Consider the following 13432-nt stretch of genomic DNA (forward strand, 5'->3'; position numbering starts at 1 on the left):
TATTTCATTGTATATATATATACCACATCATCTTTATCCATTCATCCGTTGATGGACTTTTAGGTTGTTTCCATATCTTAGCTATTGTCCAACATCTTTTATGTAATAAAATATATCCTTGTTGTGCTGGATTTTTGATGTCTCCTCTGTCATATACTAATTTTGTATATGTATATGGATCTGTTTCTGGGCTTTCTGTTTCTCTTCCATCTGACTATTTGTCTCTCCCTGCACCTATACTGTCTTAATTATTATAGCTCATGACAAGTCTAGCCTATTGATAGGGAGGGTCTGATCAAATTGTTTTTCAATACTTTCCTAACTATTGTTGGACTGGTACTTCTGTATGGAATGACTGAGTTTATCAAGTTCCATAAAAAATCCTACTGATTAGAATTGCATTGAATTTATAGATTGAGAGAATTGACCCCTTATGATACTGAGTTTTTTCATGTCTGGAAATAGGTGATTGTTTCATTAATCAGGGGCTATTTGTGTCTTTCAGTATTGTTTAAAAAATTTTTATATAAAATACATGCACTTTTTTCTTAATTTCAAGGTAGCTTATTCTTTTAGTTGCTTTAATTAATTCCTTTAAACTATATTTTATAATTGTTTATTTTTGACATATAGGAATTCTATTGATTTTTATATGTTGATCTTGTATCCAGTAACTTTGATGAACTTAATAGTTCCAATGGTTTGCCTATAGATTTGCTTGGATTTTCAAAGTAGTAAACCATGTCACCTGTAAACATTCACAATTTTAAGACTTTTTTCCCCAACCTTTATACTTAATATTCCTTTTTGTCTAACTGCAGTGGGTAGGATCACCATACAATGTTTATTAGTAAGAGGGGCACCCTGGACTTGATCCATACTTTAATGGGAATGCTTCCAAAATTACACCATTAAGTCTGATGTTTGATGCTTTTGGTAGATAGTAGTTGTCAGGTTAAGAAAGTTCCTTTCTAGTATGAGGCTGCCTTTTTTTTTCTTTTTGGTAATAATGATCATGAATGAGTGTTGCATGTTTGTCAAATGCTTTTGTGTATCCTCAGTCTGTAAATATGGTAAATTACACTAATAGATTTTATAATGTAGAATTATCCTTGAAGTCTTAGAATAAACCTTATTTGAACATGATGTATAGTGACCTTTGTTTTTTTCTTTCAGTTTTATTGAAACATAATTGACATATGGCAGTGTATAAGTTTAAAGTGTACAGCATAATAACTTGACTTACATATATTGAAAAATGAATACCACAAGAAGTTTAGTTAACATCCATCCCTATATATATAGTGATGTATATATATACACCCACAAAAAAAAGAGAGAAAAAATATTTTTTTCTCTGTGATAAGAACTTTTAGGATCTATTCTCTTAGCAACTTACAACTTTCAAATAGACCATACAGCAGTGTTAATTATAGACATCATGTTGTACATTACATCCCTAGTACTTATTTATCTTATAACTGGAAGTTCGTACCTTTTGACCACCTTCATCCAATTCCCCCTCCCTCAACCCCCTGCCTTTGGTAACCACAAATCTGATCTCTTATTCTATGAGTTTGGGTTTGTTTGTTTGTTTATTTGTTTTTAGATTTCACATATGGGAACATACAGTATTTGTCTTTCTCTGTCTAACTTATTTCACTTAGCATAATGCCCTCAAGGTCTATCCATGTTGTTGCAAGTAGCAGGATATCCTTCTTATAGTGACTTTCTTACGCATTGCTTATTCGCCAATATTTCGTTTAGGATTTTTGTATCTATCTTCATGAATGAGATTAGTCAAAAATTTTCTTTCCTTGTATGTTTTATCACTCATTCATTCAACAAGTATTTATTGAGTCCATACTGTGTTCCATGTACTGTTCTAGTAAATGGGGATATAGTAGTGAATAAAATAGATAAAAATCTTTGCTCTCATGAAGCTTATATTCTACTAGGGAGAAGATAGACCATAAACAAGATAATTAATTAAATATATAGTTTGTTAGATGTGCTGTGCTAACGTGTGCTGTGTTTTGATGTGCAATGTGTTTATGCTAATGATAAAAAATAAGCAGGAATGGGGATAGGGTGTGTATATGTGTGTATCTAGGGGATATGAAATCTTAGATAAGGATTTATAAAGAAGGCTCTCTGAAAAGGTGACATTTCAGTAAAGACATCCAGAGGAAGGGAAGTTATAATGGCCCCGAAGTGGGCATGTTTCTGGTGGATTTAAGGAACAAAAGGAAGCCATTGTGGCTAGAACTGGTTTTGCTATTAGGCCAATAAATAATTGGATAGCTTTCCATTTTTTTGTCTGTTTAGTTTTTTTTTTTTTAAATAGACGTCATAATAGTTTATAACATTGTGAAATTTTAGTTTTACATTATTGTTTGTCACACACCATATAAATGCATCCCATCACCCCTTGTGCCCACCCCTCACCCTCTTCCCCCTGGTAACCACCAAACTGTTTTCTCTCTCTGTGTGTGGGTTTATCTTCCACATATGAGTGAAATCGTGAGGTGTTTATCTTTCTCTGTCTGGCTTATTTCACTTAACATAATACCCTCCAGGTCCATCCACGTTGTTGCAAATGGGACAATTTTGTCTTTTTTATGGCTGAGTAGTATTCCATTGTGTGTGTATGTGTGTGTGTGTGTGTGTGTGTGTGTGTATATACACACACACAATGGAATATATATAGATAGATAGATAGATAGATAGATATAGATATATATATATACACACACACCATGTCTTCTTTATCCATTCATCAGTCGAGGGACACTAGGGTTGCTTGCACTTCTTGGCTATTGTGAATAATGCTGCAATGAACGTAGGGGTGCATAAGCCTCTTTGGATTGTTGATTTCAGGTTCTTTGGATAAATACCCAGCAGTGGGATAGCTGGATCATAAGGTATTTCTATTTTTAATTTTTTGCAGTATCTCCATACCATTTTCCACAGTGGCTGCACCAGTTTGCATTCCCACCAGCAGTGATTTAGGGTTCCCATTTCTCCACAACCTCTCCAACATTTGTTTTTTTTTGTCTTGGTGATTATAGCCATTCTAACGGGTATAAGGTGATATCTTGGTTTAGTTTTGATTTGCATTTCCATGATGAGTACTGATGTTGAACATCTTTTCATATGTCTATTCGCCATCTGTATATCTTCCTTGGAAAAATGTCTGTTCATATCCTCTGCCCATATTTTGATCAGGTTGTTTGTTTTTCCGTTGTTCAGTTGTGTGAGTTCTTTATATATTATAGAGATTAACTCCTTGTTGGATATATGATTTGCAAATGCTTTCTCCCAGCTGGTGGGTTGTCTTTTCGTTTTGATCCTGGTTTCATTTGCCTTGCAGAAGCTCTTTAGTCTGATGAAGTCCCACTTGTTTATTTTTTCTTTTCTTTCCCTTGTCCGAGTAGACATGGAATTGGAAATGATCCCTCTATGACTGATGCCAAAGAGTGTACTGCCTGTATTTTCTTCCAGGAGTTTTATAGTTTCAGTTCAAGTCTTTGATCCATTTTGAGTTAATTTTTGTGTATGGTGAAAGAAAATGGTCTACTGTCATTCTTTTGCATGTGGCTGTCCAGTTTTCCCAGCACCATTTATTGAAGAGACTTCCTTTCTCCATTTTATGTTCTTAGCTCCTTTGTCAAAGATTAGCTATCCATAGATGTGTGGTTTTGTTTCTGGGCTTTCCATTCTGTTCCATTGATCTGTGTGTCTATTTTTGTACCAATACCATGCTGTTTTAATTATTATAGCTTTGTAGTGTGTTTTGAAGTCAGAGATTGTGATGCCTCCAGCTTTGTTCCTTTTTCTCAGGATTCATTTATCTTCAAGATCTTTTTTTGACCCATATGAATTTTAGTATTCTTTGTTCTATTTCCGTGAAGAATGTCATTGGGATTCTGATTCAGATTGCATTGAATCTGTAGATTGCTATAGGTAGAATGGACATTTTAACTATGTGTATGCTTCCAATCCATGTGCATGGGATGTCTTTCCATTTCTTTATAACATCATCAATTTCTTTCAATAATGTCTTATAGTTTTCATTGTATAGGTCCTTCACCTTCTTGGTTAAATTCATTCCTAGATATTTTATTCTTTTTGTTGTGATTGTAAATGGGATTGTATTCTTGAGTTCTCTTTCTGTTAGTTTGTTATTAGAGTATAGAAATACAACTGAGTTTTGCAAGTTGAGTTTGTACCCTGAAACTTTGCTGTAGTTGTTGATTATTTCTAATAGTTTTCCAGTGGATTCTTTAGGGTTTTCTATATATAAAATCATGTCATCTGCAAACAGCAAGAGTTTCACTTCTTCACTGCCTACTTGGATTCCTTTTTCTTGCCTAATTGTTCTGGCTAAAACCTCCAGTACTATGCTGCATAAGAGTGGTGAGAGTGGGCACCTTTGTCTTGTTCCTTTTCTCAGAAGAATGGTTTTCAGTTTTTCCCTCTTGAGTATGATGTTGGTTGTGGGTATGTCATATATGGCCTTTATTATGTTGAGGTACTTTCCTTCTATACCCATTTTTTTTTTTTTTTGGTTAGGAAGATCGGCCCTGAGCTAACATCTGTTGCCAATCTTCTTCTTTTTGATGAGGAATATTGGCTCTGAGCTCACGTGTGCCCATTTTCCTCTATTCTGTATGTGGGATGCCGCCACAGCATGGCTTGATGAGTGGTGCATCTGTCCATGCCTGGGATTCAAACCTGTGAATCCCGGGCTGCCTAAGCGGAGCATGCAAACTTAACCACTATGCCACCAGGTGAGACCCTCTTCTATACCCATTTTGTTGAGATTCTTTTTATCATAAATGGATGTTGGAACTTGTCAAATGCTTTCTCTGCATCTATTGAGATGATCATCTGGTTTTTATTCTTTGTTTTGTTGATGTGGTGTATCACATTGATTGATTTGTGGATGTGGAACCATCCCTGTGTCCCTGGTATAAATCCCACTTGATCATGGTATAGGATCTTTTTAATGTATTGCTGTACTTGATTTGCCAATATTTTGTTGAGGATTTTTGCATCTATGTTCATCAATGATATTTGGCTTGTAATTTTCCTTCTTTGTATTGTCTTCGCCTGGCTTTGGTATCAGGGTGATGTTGGCCTTGTAGAATGTGTTAGGAAGTGTTCCATCTTCCTCTGTTTTTTGGAATAGTTTGAGAAAGATAGGTATTAATTCTTCTTTGAATGTTCGATAAAATTCTCCAGAGAAGCCATCTGGTCCTGGACTTTTATTTTTTGGGAGGTTTTTGATTACTGTTTCAATCTCTTTATTTGTGATTGGTCTATTCAGGTTCTCTATTTCTTCTTGATTCAGTTTTAGGAGGTTGTATGAGTCTAAGACTTTATCCATTTCTTTTAGATTGTCCAATTTGTTCGCATATAGCTTTTCATAGTATTCTCTTATAATCCTTTGTATTTCTGTGATATCCATTGTAATTTCTCCTCTTTCATTTCTAATTTTATTTATTTGAGCCTTCTGTCTTTTTGTCTTAAGTAGTCTGGCTAAGGATTTCTCAATTTTGTTTATCTTCTTATAGAACAATCTCTTTGTTTCATTGATCCTTTCTATTGTTTTTTTTTGGTTTCAATTTCATTTATTTCTGCTTTAGTTTTTATTATTTCCCTCCTTCTGCTGACTTTGGATTTTGTTTGTTCTTCTTTTTCTAATTCTGTTAGGTATAGTTTAAGGTTGCTTATTTGTGATTTTTCTTGTTTGTTAAGGTGGGCCTGTATTGCTAGTTTCCCTCTTAGGACCACATTTGCTGCATTCCATATGATTTGGTATGGTGTATTTTCATTTTCAATGTCTCCAGATATTTTTTGATTCCTCCTTTAATTTCTTCAGTGATCCAGTGGTTGTTCAGTAGCATGTTGTTTAGTCTCCAGATGTTTAGCACTTTTCCAGTGGTTTTCTTGTAGTTGATTTCCAGTTTCATAGCATTATGGTTGGAAAAGATGCTTGTTATGATTTCAATCTTCTTAAATTTATAGAGGCTTGCCTTGTTTCCCAACATATGGTCTATCCTTGAGAATGTTCCATGTGCACTTGAGAAGAATGTGTAATCTGCTGTGTTTGGATGGAGTGCTCTATATATAACTATTAAGTCCATTTCGTCTAGTTTTTCATTTAAGTCCACTGTTTCCTTAATGACTTTCTGTCTGGATGATCTATCCATTGATGTAAGTGGGGTGTGAAGATCCCCTACTATCATTGTCTTGTTAATATCTTCTTTTACGTTTGTTAATAGTTGCTTTATGTACTAGCTTTCCATTTTTTAAAAAAACTTATTAATTTGAAATAATTATAGATTAACAGGAAATTGCAAAGATAGTACAGAAATGTCCATTGTACCTTTCATTCATTTTATCCCAATGTTTATATCTTACATAATTATAATAGCAAAACCAGGAAACTGGCATTGGTACAATGTGCATGTATAGTTCTATGTATTTTATCACATGTGTAGATTTGTGTGACTATAACCTCAATCAAATTATATAACTAGTCCATTGCCACAAAGATCTCTTTACTCCTTTATATTCACACCCACCCACCTCCCTGCCACCATCCTTATCCCCTGGCAACCAAGAATATGTTCTCCATCTTTATATTTATGTCATTTTGCGAATGCTATATGAATGGAATTGTACAATATATGACCTTTGGAGATTGACTTTTTTTTTTTTTACTCAGCATAATTCTTTGGATATTCTTTGAAGTTGTTCCATGTATCAATAGTTCATCCGTTTTCATTTCTGAGCATTATTCTGTAGTATGGATGTACCACAGTTTGTTTAACCAATCACCTGATGAAAGATATCTGGGTGGTTTTCAAGTTTTGACTCCTAATAAAGCTGCTATGAATTCACGTACAGAATTTTGGGCAGGCGTATGTTTTCATTTCTCTGGGGTAATTGCCCAGGAATACAATTGCTAGGTTGTATGGTAAGTGTTTTTTAAGAAACCATCAAACTATTTTCCAGAGTAGTTTTACAATTTTACATTTGCAACAAAAATGTATGAGAGATTTCGTTTTTCTGCATCCTCACCAACATTTGGTATTGTCACTATTTTTTATTTTAGCCTTTCTGATAGGTATGTAGTGATATCTCATTGAGGTCTTAATTTGCATTTCTCAAATAGCTAATGATGTTGAGAATCCTTTCTTGTGCTGATTTGCCATCCATATATCCTCCTCAGTGAAATATCTCTTCATATCTGTTGCCATTTTCTTATTGGATTGTTTGTATTTAATTTTCAATTTGGGGTATTCTTTATATATTCTAGATGTGAGTCCTTTGTGAGCTATGTGGTTTGTAAATATTTTTTCCCAGTCTATAGCTTGTCTTTTTATTCTCTCAAAAGGGTCTTTTTTTTTTTTTGTGAGGAAGATCAGCCCTGAGCTAACATCCGTGCCAATCCTCCTCTTTGTGCTGAGGAAGACTGGCCCTGGGCTGACATCCGTGCCCATCTTCCTCCACTTTATATGGGACGCCGCCACAGCATGGCTTGACAAGTGGTGCATTGGTGTGCACCCAGGATCCAAACCCCGGGCTGCCGCAGTGGAGCGTGCACACTTAACTGCTACACCACTGGGCTGGCCCTCAACAGGGTCTTTTGAAGAGAAAAATTTACAATTTTGATGAAGTTCAGTTTATAGAGTTTTTTTTATATCATGCTTTTGGTATCACATCTAAGAACTCTTCAGCAAGGACTAGGACCTAACGATTTTCTCCTAAAAAACTTATTGTTTTAGGTTTAAGTCTGTGATCCATTTTGAGTTAATTTTTGTATAAGATGTGAGGTTTTGGTTGAGGTTAATTTTTATGCTTCATGTTCCATGGCACTATTTGTTGAAAAAGCTATCCTTTCATTCAATTGCTTTTACACTTTTGATAAAAAGTAGTTGCAATAATTTATGTAGATACTCTAGCCTTAATGAGGTGGAGCATAACTGTCCTCTTCTTAAATTTGGGTGGCACATAGGGATTTCCTTCAAAAGATACAGTATGGAATGGAGGAAAGGAAGAGTAATTTTAGAGTGGAGAATTCTGACAAACACTGTCTCTTCCAGGTGATCAATGTCAACATCAATGTCAATGTTAACGATAAGTCATGTTGATAGTATGTACCTGTGATATGACATGATGAGAATGACACTTTACTTTTGTATTTTCCTCCCGAAAACATATAACCCTAGTCTAATCATGAGAAAAACATCAGAAAAGTACTCCTTAAAACTTCATGGTCATAAAAAACAAGGAAATAATGGGAAACTGTCATAGCTAAGAGGGACCTAAGGAAACATAATTACTAAAGGTAATGTGATATCATGTCTGGGACCTTGGAAAATAAAAAGGACATTAGGTAAAAAACTAAGGAAATCTGAATAAAGTATGGACTTTAATAATAATCTGTCAATGTAGATTCATTAATTGTAACTCATGTACCATATTAATGTACAATGTTAATAATAGGGGAATTAAGTATGAGGTATATGGGAAATCTGTGCTATCTTTGCAATTTTTCTGTAAATCTAAAACTGTTCTAAAGAAGTTTATTTAAAAAAATCAGTTCAGCATATTCGTTAGGATCTGTTTCTGGGTTTTCTTTTATGTGCTATTGATCTATGAACACCACCACTCCTTCTTGGTTACTGTTGCTATATAATATGTTCTGAAATCAGGCAAAGTGATTCCTCCCACTTTATTCTTTCCAAAATTGTTTTAGCTATTTTAGTCCCTTTGTCCTTCCATATAAATTTTAGAATTATTTTGTCTATCTCTCCAAGAAGTCTTGATGGGATTTTAATAGGAATTGCCTTAAACCTGTATATCAATTTGGGAAAAATTGACATCTTTACACTGTTGTGTCTTCCAATTCATGAACGTGATAAGTTTCTGAATTTAATATAACTTTGATTTATTTTGTCAGCATTTTGTTGTTTTCAGCATACAAATCCTGTATATGTTTTGTTAAATTTATGCCTAGGTGTTTCTTTTTTTATTTTTTTGAGTGATTGTAAATAAAATTAGTATTTTTCCACATATTCATTGCTTAGTATATGGAAATGCAACTGATGTTTGTATGTTGATCTTGTATTGGCCAACCTTGCTGAACTTGCTTAATTAGTTCTAGGGGTTTTATTTTAGAGTACTTGGTGTTTTCTACATAGACCATCAGTCATCTGCAAATAGGAACAGTTTTGATATGGTGTAATTTCACTTTCATTCAGTTTAATGTATTTTTAATTTCCCATGAGATTTCCTTTTTGACCCATAAATTATTTAAGAGTTTGTTGTTTACTTTCTAAGTGTTTGGGAAATTTACTGGTATCTTTCTCTTATTAATTTCTAGTTTGATTCTTTTGTGACCAGAGAACACTCTTTGTCAAATTGCAATTTGATTAAATTTTCTGAAGTTGGTTTTATGACCCAGAATATGGTTGTTGTCAGTAGAATAATAGCCCTCCAAAGATGTCCACATCCTAATCCCTGAAATTTGTCAATATGTTATATTACATGGAAAAGGGGAATTATGTTGTAAATGGAGGTAAGTTTGCCCATGGGTTGACCTTGAGATGGGAGAGTATCCTGGATTATTCAGGTGTGTCCAATGTTTTCACAAGTATCCTTATAAATTAAAGAAGAGACGGAAAAAAGAGAAGCAGAGATATGGCAGTGTCAGAAAGTCTTGACCTGACATTGCTGACTTTGAAGTTGGAGAAATTTGGCCACAAGTGAAGGAATGTTGGTAGGTGGAAGAGGCAAGGAAAGGGATTTTCCCCTAGAGCCTCCACTGGGAGAGCAGCCCTGCCAACACTTTGATTCTAGCCCAGTGAGACCCATTTTGAACTTTTGGATTCCAAAAATGTAAGATGATACATCTGTGTTGTTTTAAGCTGCTAAATTTGCGGTAATTTGTTATGGTAGTGAAGAGAAAATGAATACAGTGGTCTATATCAGTATATGTTTCATGGATGCTAGAAAAGAAATTGTATTCTGCTGGTGTTAGGTGGAGTGTTCTCTAACTGTTGATCAGATATTGTTGATTGATGGTATTATTCAATTCTTCTATACCCTTGCTGATTTTCTGTCCAGTTCTATCAATTGTTGAGAGAGGAGTGATTTGTCTCTTTCTTCTTGAGGTTCTATCAGTTTTTGCTTCATGTATGTTGGACGACTTGTGCATACACATTTAGGAATGCTATGTCTTTTTGGTGGATTCTTTTATCATTATGTAATGTCCTTCTCTGTCCTTGGTTATTTTATTTGCTCTGATGTCTACTTTATCTGATATTAATGTATCCACTCCTGCTTTTTTAAAGTTAATGTTTGCCTAGTATATCTTTTTGCACCCCTTACTTTCAACCTACTTATATGTTTCAAGTGAATTTTTTGTAGATATCATATAGTTGCATTGTGTTTTTTTCTTATTCTACTCTGCCAGTCTCTGTCTTTTCATTGGTGTATCTAGATCATTTAAATTTAATATAATTACTTATATATTAGCAGTTAAGTCTGTCATTTTGTTGTTTTCTATTTGTTCTCTCTGTTTCTGTTTCTTTCTTTCTTTTGTATTTTTGTGAGGAAGATCAGCTCTGAGCTAACATCCGTGCTAATCCTCCTCTTTTTTTGCTGAGTAAGACCGGCTCTGAGCTAACATCTATTGCCAATCCTCCCCTTTTTTTTCCCCCCAAAGCCCCAGTAGATAGTTGTATGTCATAGTTGCACATCCTTCTAATTGCTGTATGTGGGATGGGGCCTCAGCATGGCCGGAGAAGCGGTGCGTCGCTGCGTGCCTGGGATCCGAACCCGGGCCACCAGTAGCAGAGCGCGCGCACTTAACCGCTAAGCCGTGGGACCGGCCCTCTCTGTTTCTGTTTCTATGTTTTCTTTTGCCTGCAATTCTCTGGGTTACTTGAATTTATTTTAGAATTCCATTTTGATTTATCTGTAATGTTTTTGAGTGTATCTCTTTTTTAAAAAATTTAATTGCGATAAAATACACATAATATAAAATTTACCTCCTTAACAATTTTTAAGTGTACAATTCAGTTATGTTAAGTATATTCACATTGTTGTGTAACCAATCTTGATAACTTTCATCTTGCAAAAGTGAAACTTTATGCCCATTACACAACAAATCACCATTTCCCCCTTCCCACAGCCCCTGGAAGCTACTATTCTACTTTCTGTTTCTATGAGTTTGACTACTCTTGATAGCTGATATAAGTGAAATCAAACATTGTCTTTTTTGTGACTGGCTTATTTCACTTAACACAATATCCTCAAAGTTCATTCATGTTGTAACGTGTCAGAATTTCCTTCCTTTTTAAGGCTGAATAATATTCCATTGCATGTATATACCACATTTTCTTTATACATTAATCTGTTGATGGACATTGGGCTGCTTCCACCTTTTGGCTATTGTGAATAATGCTTCTATGAACATGGGTCTACAGATATCTCTTTGAGACCCTGCTTGAGTGTATCTCTGCATAGATTTTTTTTAAAGATTCTCCCTGAGCTAACATCTGTTGCCAATCTTCCTTCTTTTTTTTTCCTCCCTAAAGGCCCAGTGTATGGTTGTATATCCTAGTTGAAAGTCCTTCTAGTTCTTCTATGTGAGCCACTGCCCCAGCATGGCAACTGACAGACGAGTGGTAGGGTTCCACAACTGGGAAATGAACCCAGACCGCCAGAGCGATGAGAGTGCCGAACTTTAACTACTAGGCCATCAGTCAGGGCTGGCTCTAGATTTTTTAGTGGTAGCTCTAGGTTTTATATTTGTAAATATATTTATATATTATATTTGCATGTATGCATATATGTTTGTATAAATATAGTGTACATATAGTATATTTGTATATGTATGCACATACTTTCTCACACTCCACTGGTGTCACCATTTTACCATTCCTAGTGAAGTATAGAAACATTACCTCTTTTACATCCCTTCTACCTTCCCCATTTATAATATAATATTTACTAAATGTTTCCTCTACATACATTGAGAACTATACCAGATGATGTTATAATTTTTGCTTCAACAGTCAAAATAATTTAGAAAACATAAGAGAAGTAAATCTATTGTATTTACCCATATTTTTGCTATTACCACTATTCTTTCTTTCTTCATGTTCAAAAATTTCTTCCTTTAGCGTTTCCTTTCTGTTTATAGAACTCCTTTTACCCATTCTTTTAGTTTAGGTCTGGTGACAAAATCTCTTAGTTTTATTTCATCTGCAAATGTCTTGATTTTGTTTTCATTCTTGAGGGATATTTTCAGTTGATATAGAATTCTGATTTTACAGATCTTTTCTTTCAGTGCTCCCAAAATGTTGTGCCACTGTCTTCTGGCCTTCATTTTTGTGATGAGAAATCTGTCATTAGAATTTTTTCTCTTATAGGTTAGGGATCATTACTCTTTCCCTGCTTTCAAGATTTTTTCATAGTCTTTTGTTTTTATTAATTTGACTGTGATATGTCTTGGGATGTATTTTTTCAGGTTTATCTGGTTTGGGGTTCACTTAATTTCTTGAATCTGTAGGGTTTTGTCTGTTGCCAAATTTGTGAATTTTTCAGCTATTATTTCTTTGAGTACTTTTTCATTGCTGTCCTCTTTCTCTTCTCTTTCCAGGACTCTGGAAATCATGAAAGTAAGATCTTTTGTTACAATCCCACAGGTCTCTGAGGCTTTGTCTCTCTGTTTTTGTTCCCAGTCTATATTCTGTTTTTCAAATTGAGTAATGTTTAGCATTCTGTTTTCAAGTTCACTGATTCTTTTCTTTATCCTCTCTATTTTGCTGTTGAGCTCATCCATTGTGGTTTTTATTTCAGTTGTTGTATTTTTCCACTTTTTAAAAATATTTTTTATTTCTTTATTGGTACTTTCTGTTCTTTGCGGAGACTTTCTATTTTTTTATTTGTTTCAAGCACATTTGTAATTGTTTATTTTTATGATTGCTGCTTTACAATCATTGTCACATAATTCTAGCATCTGTATGATCTCCGTGTGTCTCTTGATTGTCTTTTCTCATGAATCTTGAGATCTTCCCAGTTTTTGATATTACTTTCAGGTGGAGGCAGAAGTCCAGGTTTCCTACTCTTCCTCTTTTGTGGCCCAGGGGTACCCTCCTTTCTGCTGAGGCAGGGATAGGTATTCAGGTGCCCATGAAGCCTCCACTAGTGCCGTTATTTCTGGGAGGGGTAGGAGTGCCTCAGGACCGCTTCCTATGGGCTTCCATTTATATTGTGGGATGGAATGGCTTAGTTATCATTGGGTGAGTGTGAAAGTGCAGTCTTGGCTCTCCATTGGGCCTCCTATCACACCGCCCTAGCGAGGAGGGTGATGGACACATTACTGCTAGGTGATAGTGCAAGTATA

General features: G+C 34.9%; 1 protein-coding gene across 4 annotated transcripts in view; it reads left to right on the plus strand.

Annotated features, from left to right (window-relative positions):
- OPHN1 (oligophrenin 1) overlaps nucleotides 1–13432 on the plus strand; it is a 581757-nt gene that overhangs the window by 127137 nt on the left and 441188 nt on the right. The gene's annotated exons all lie outside the window — the stretch shown is intronic.

Source organism: Ceratotherium simum, chromosome X (assembly GCF_057802395.1).
Source record: "Ceratotherium simum simum isolate JZ-2026a chromosome X, ASM5780239v1, whole genome shotgun sequence".
In the NCBI taxonomy this organism is placed as follows: domain Eukaryota; kingdom Metazoa; phylum Chordata; class Mammalia; order Perissodactyla; family Rhinocerotidae; genus Ceratotherium; species Ceratotherium simum.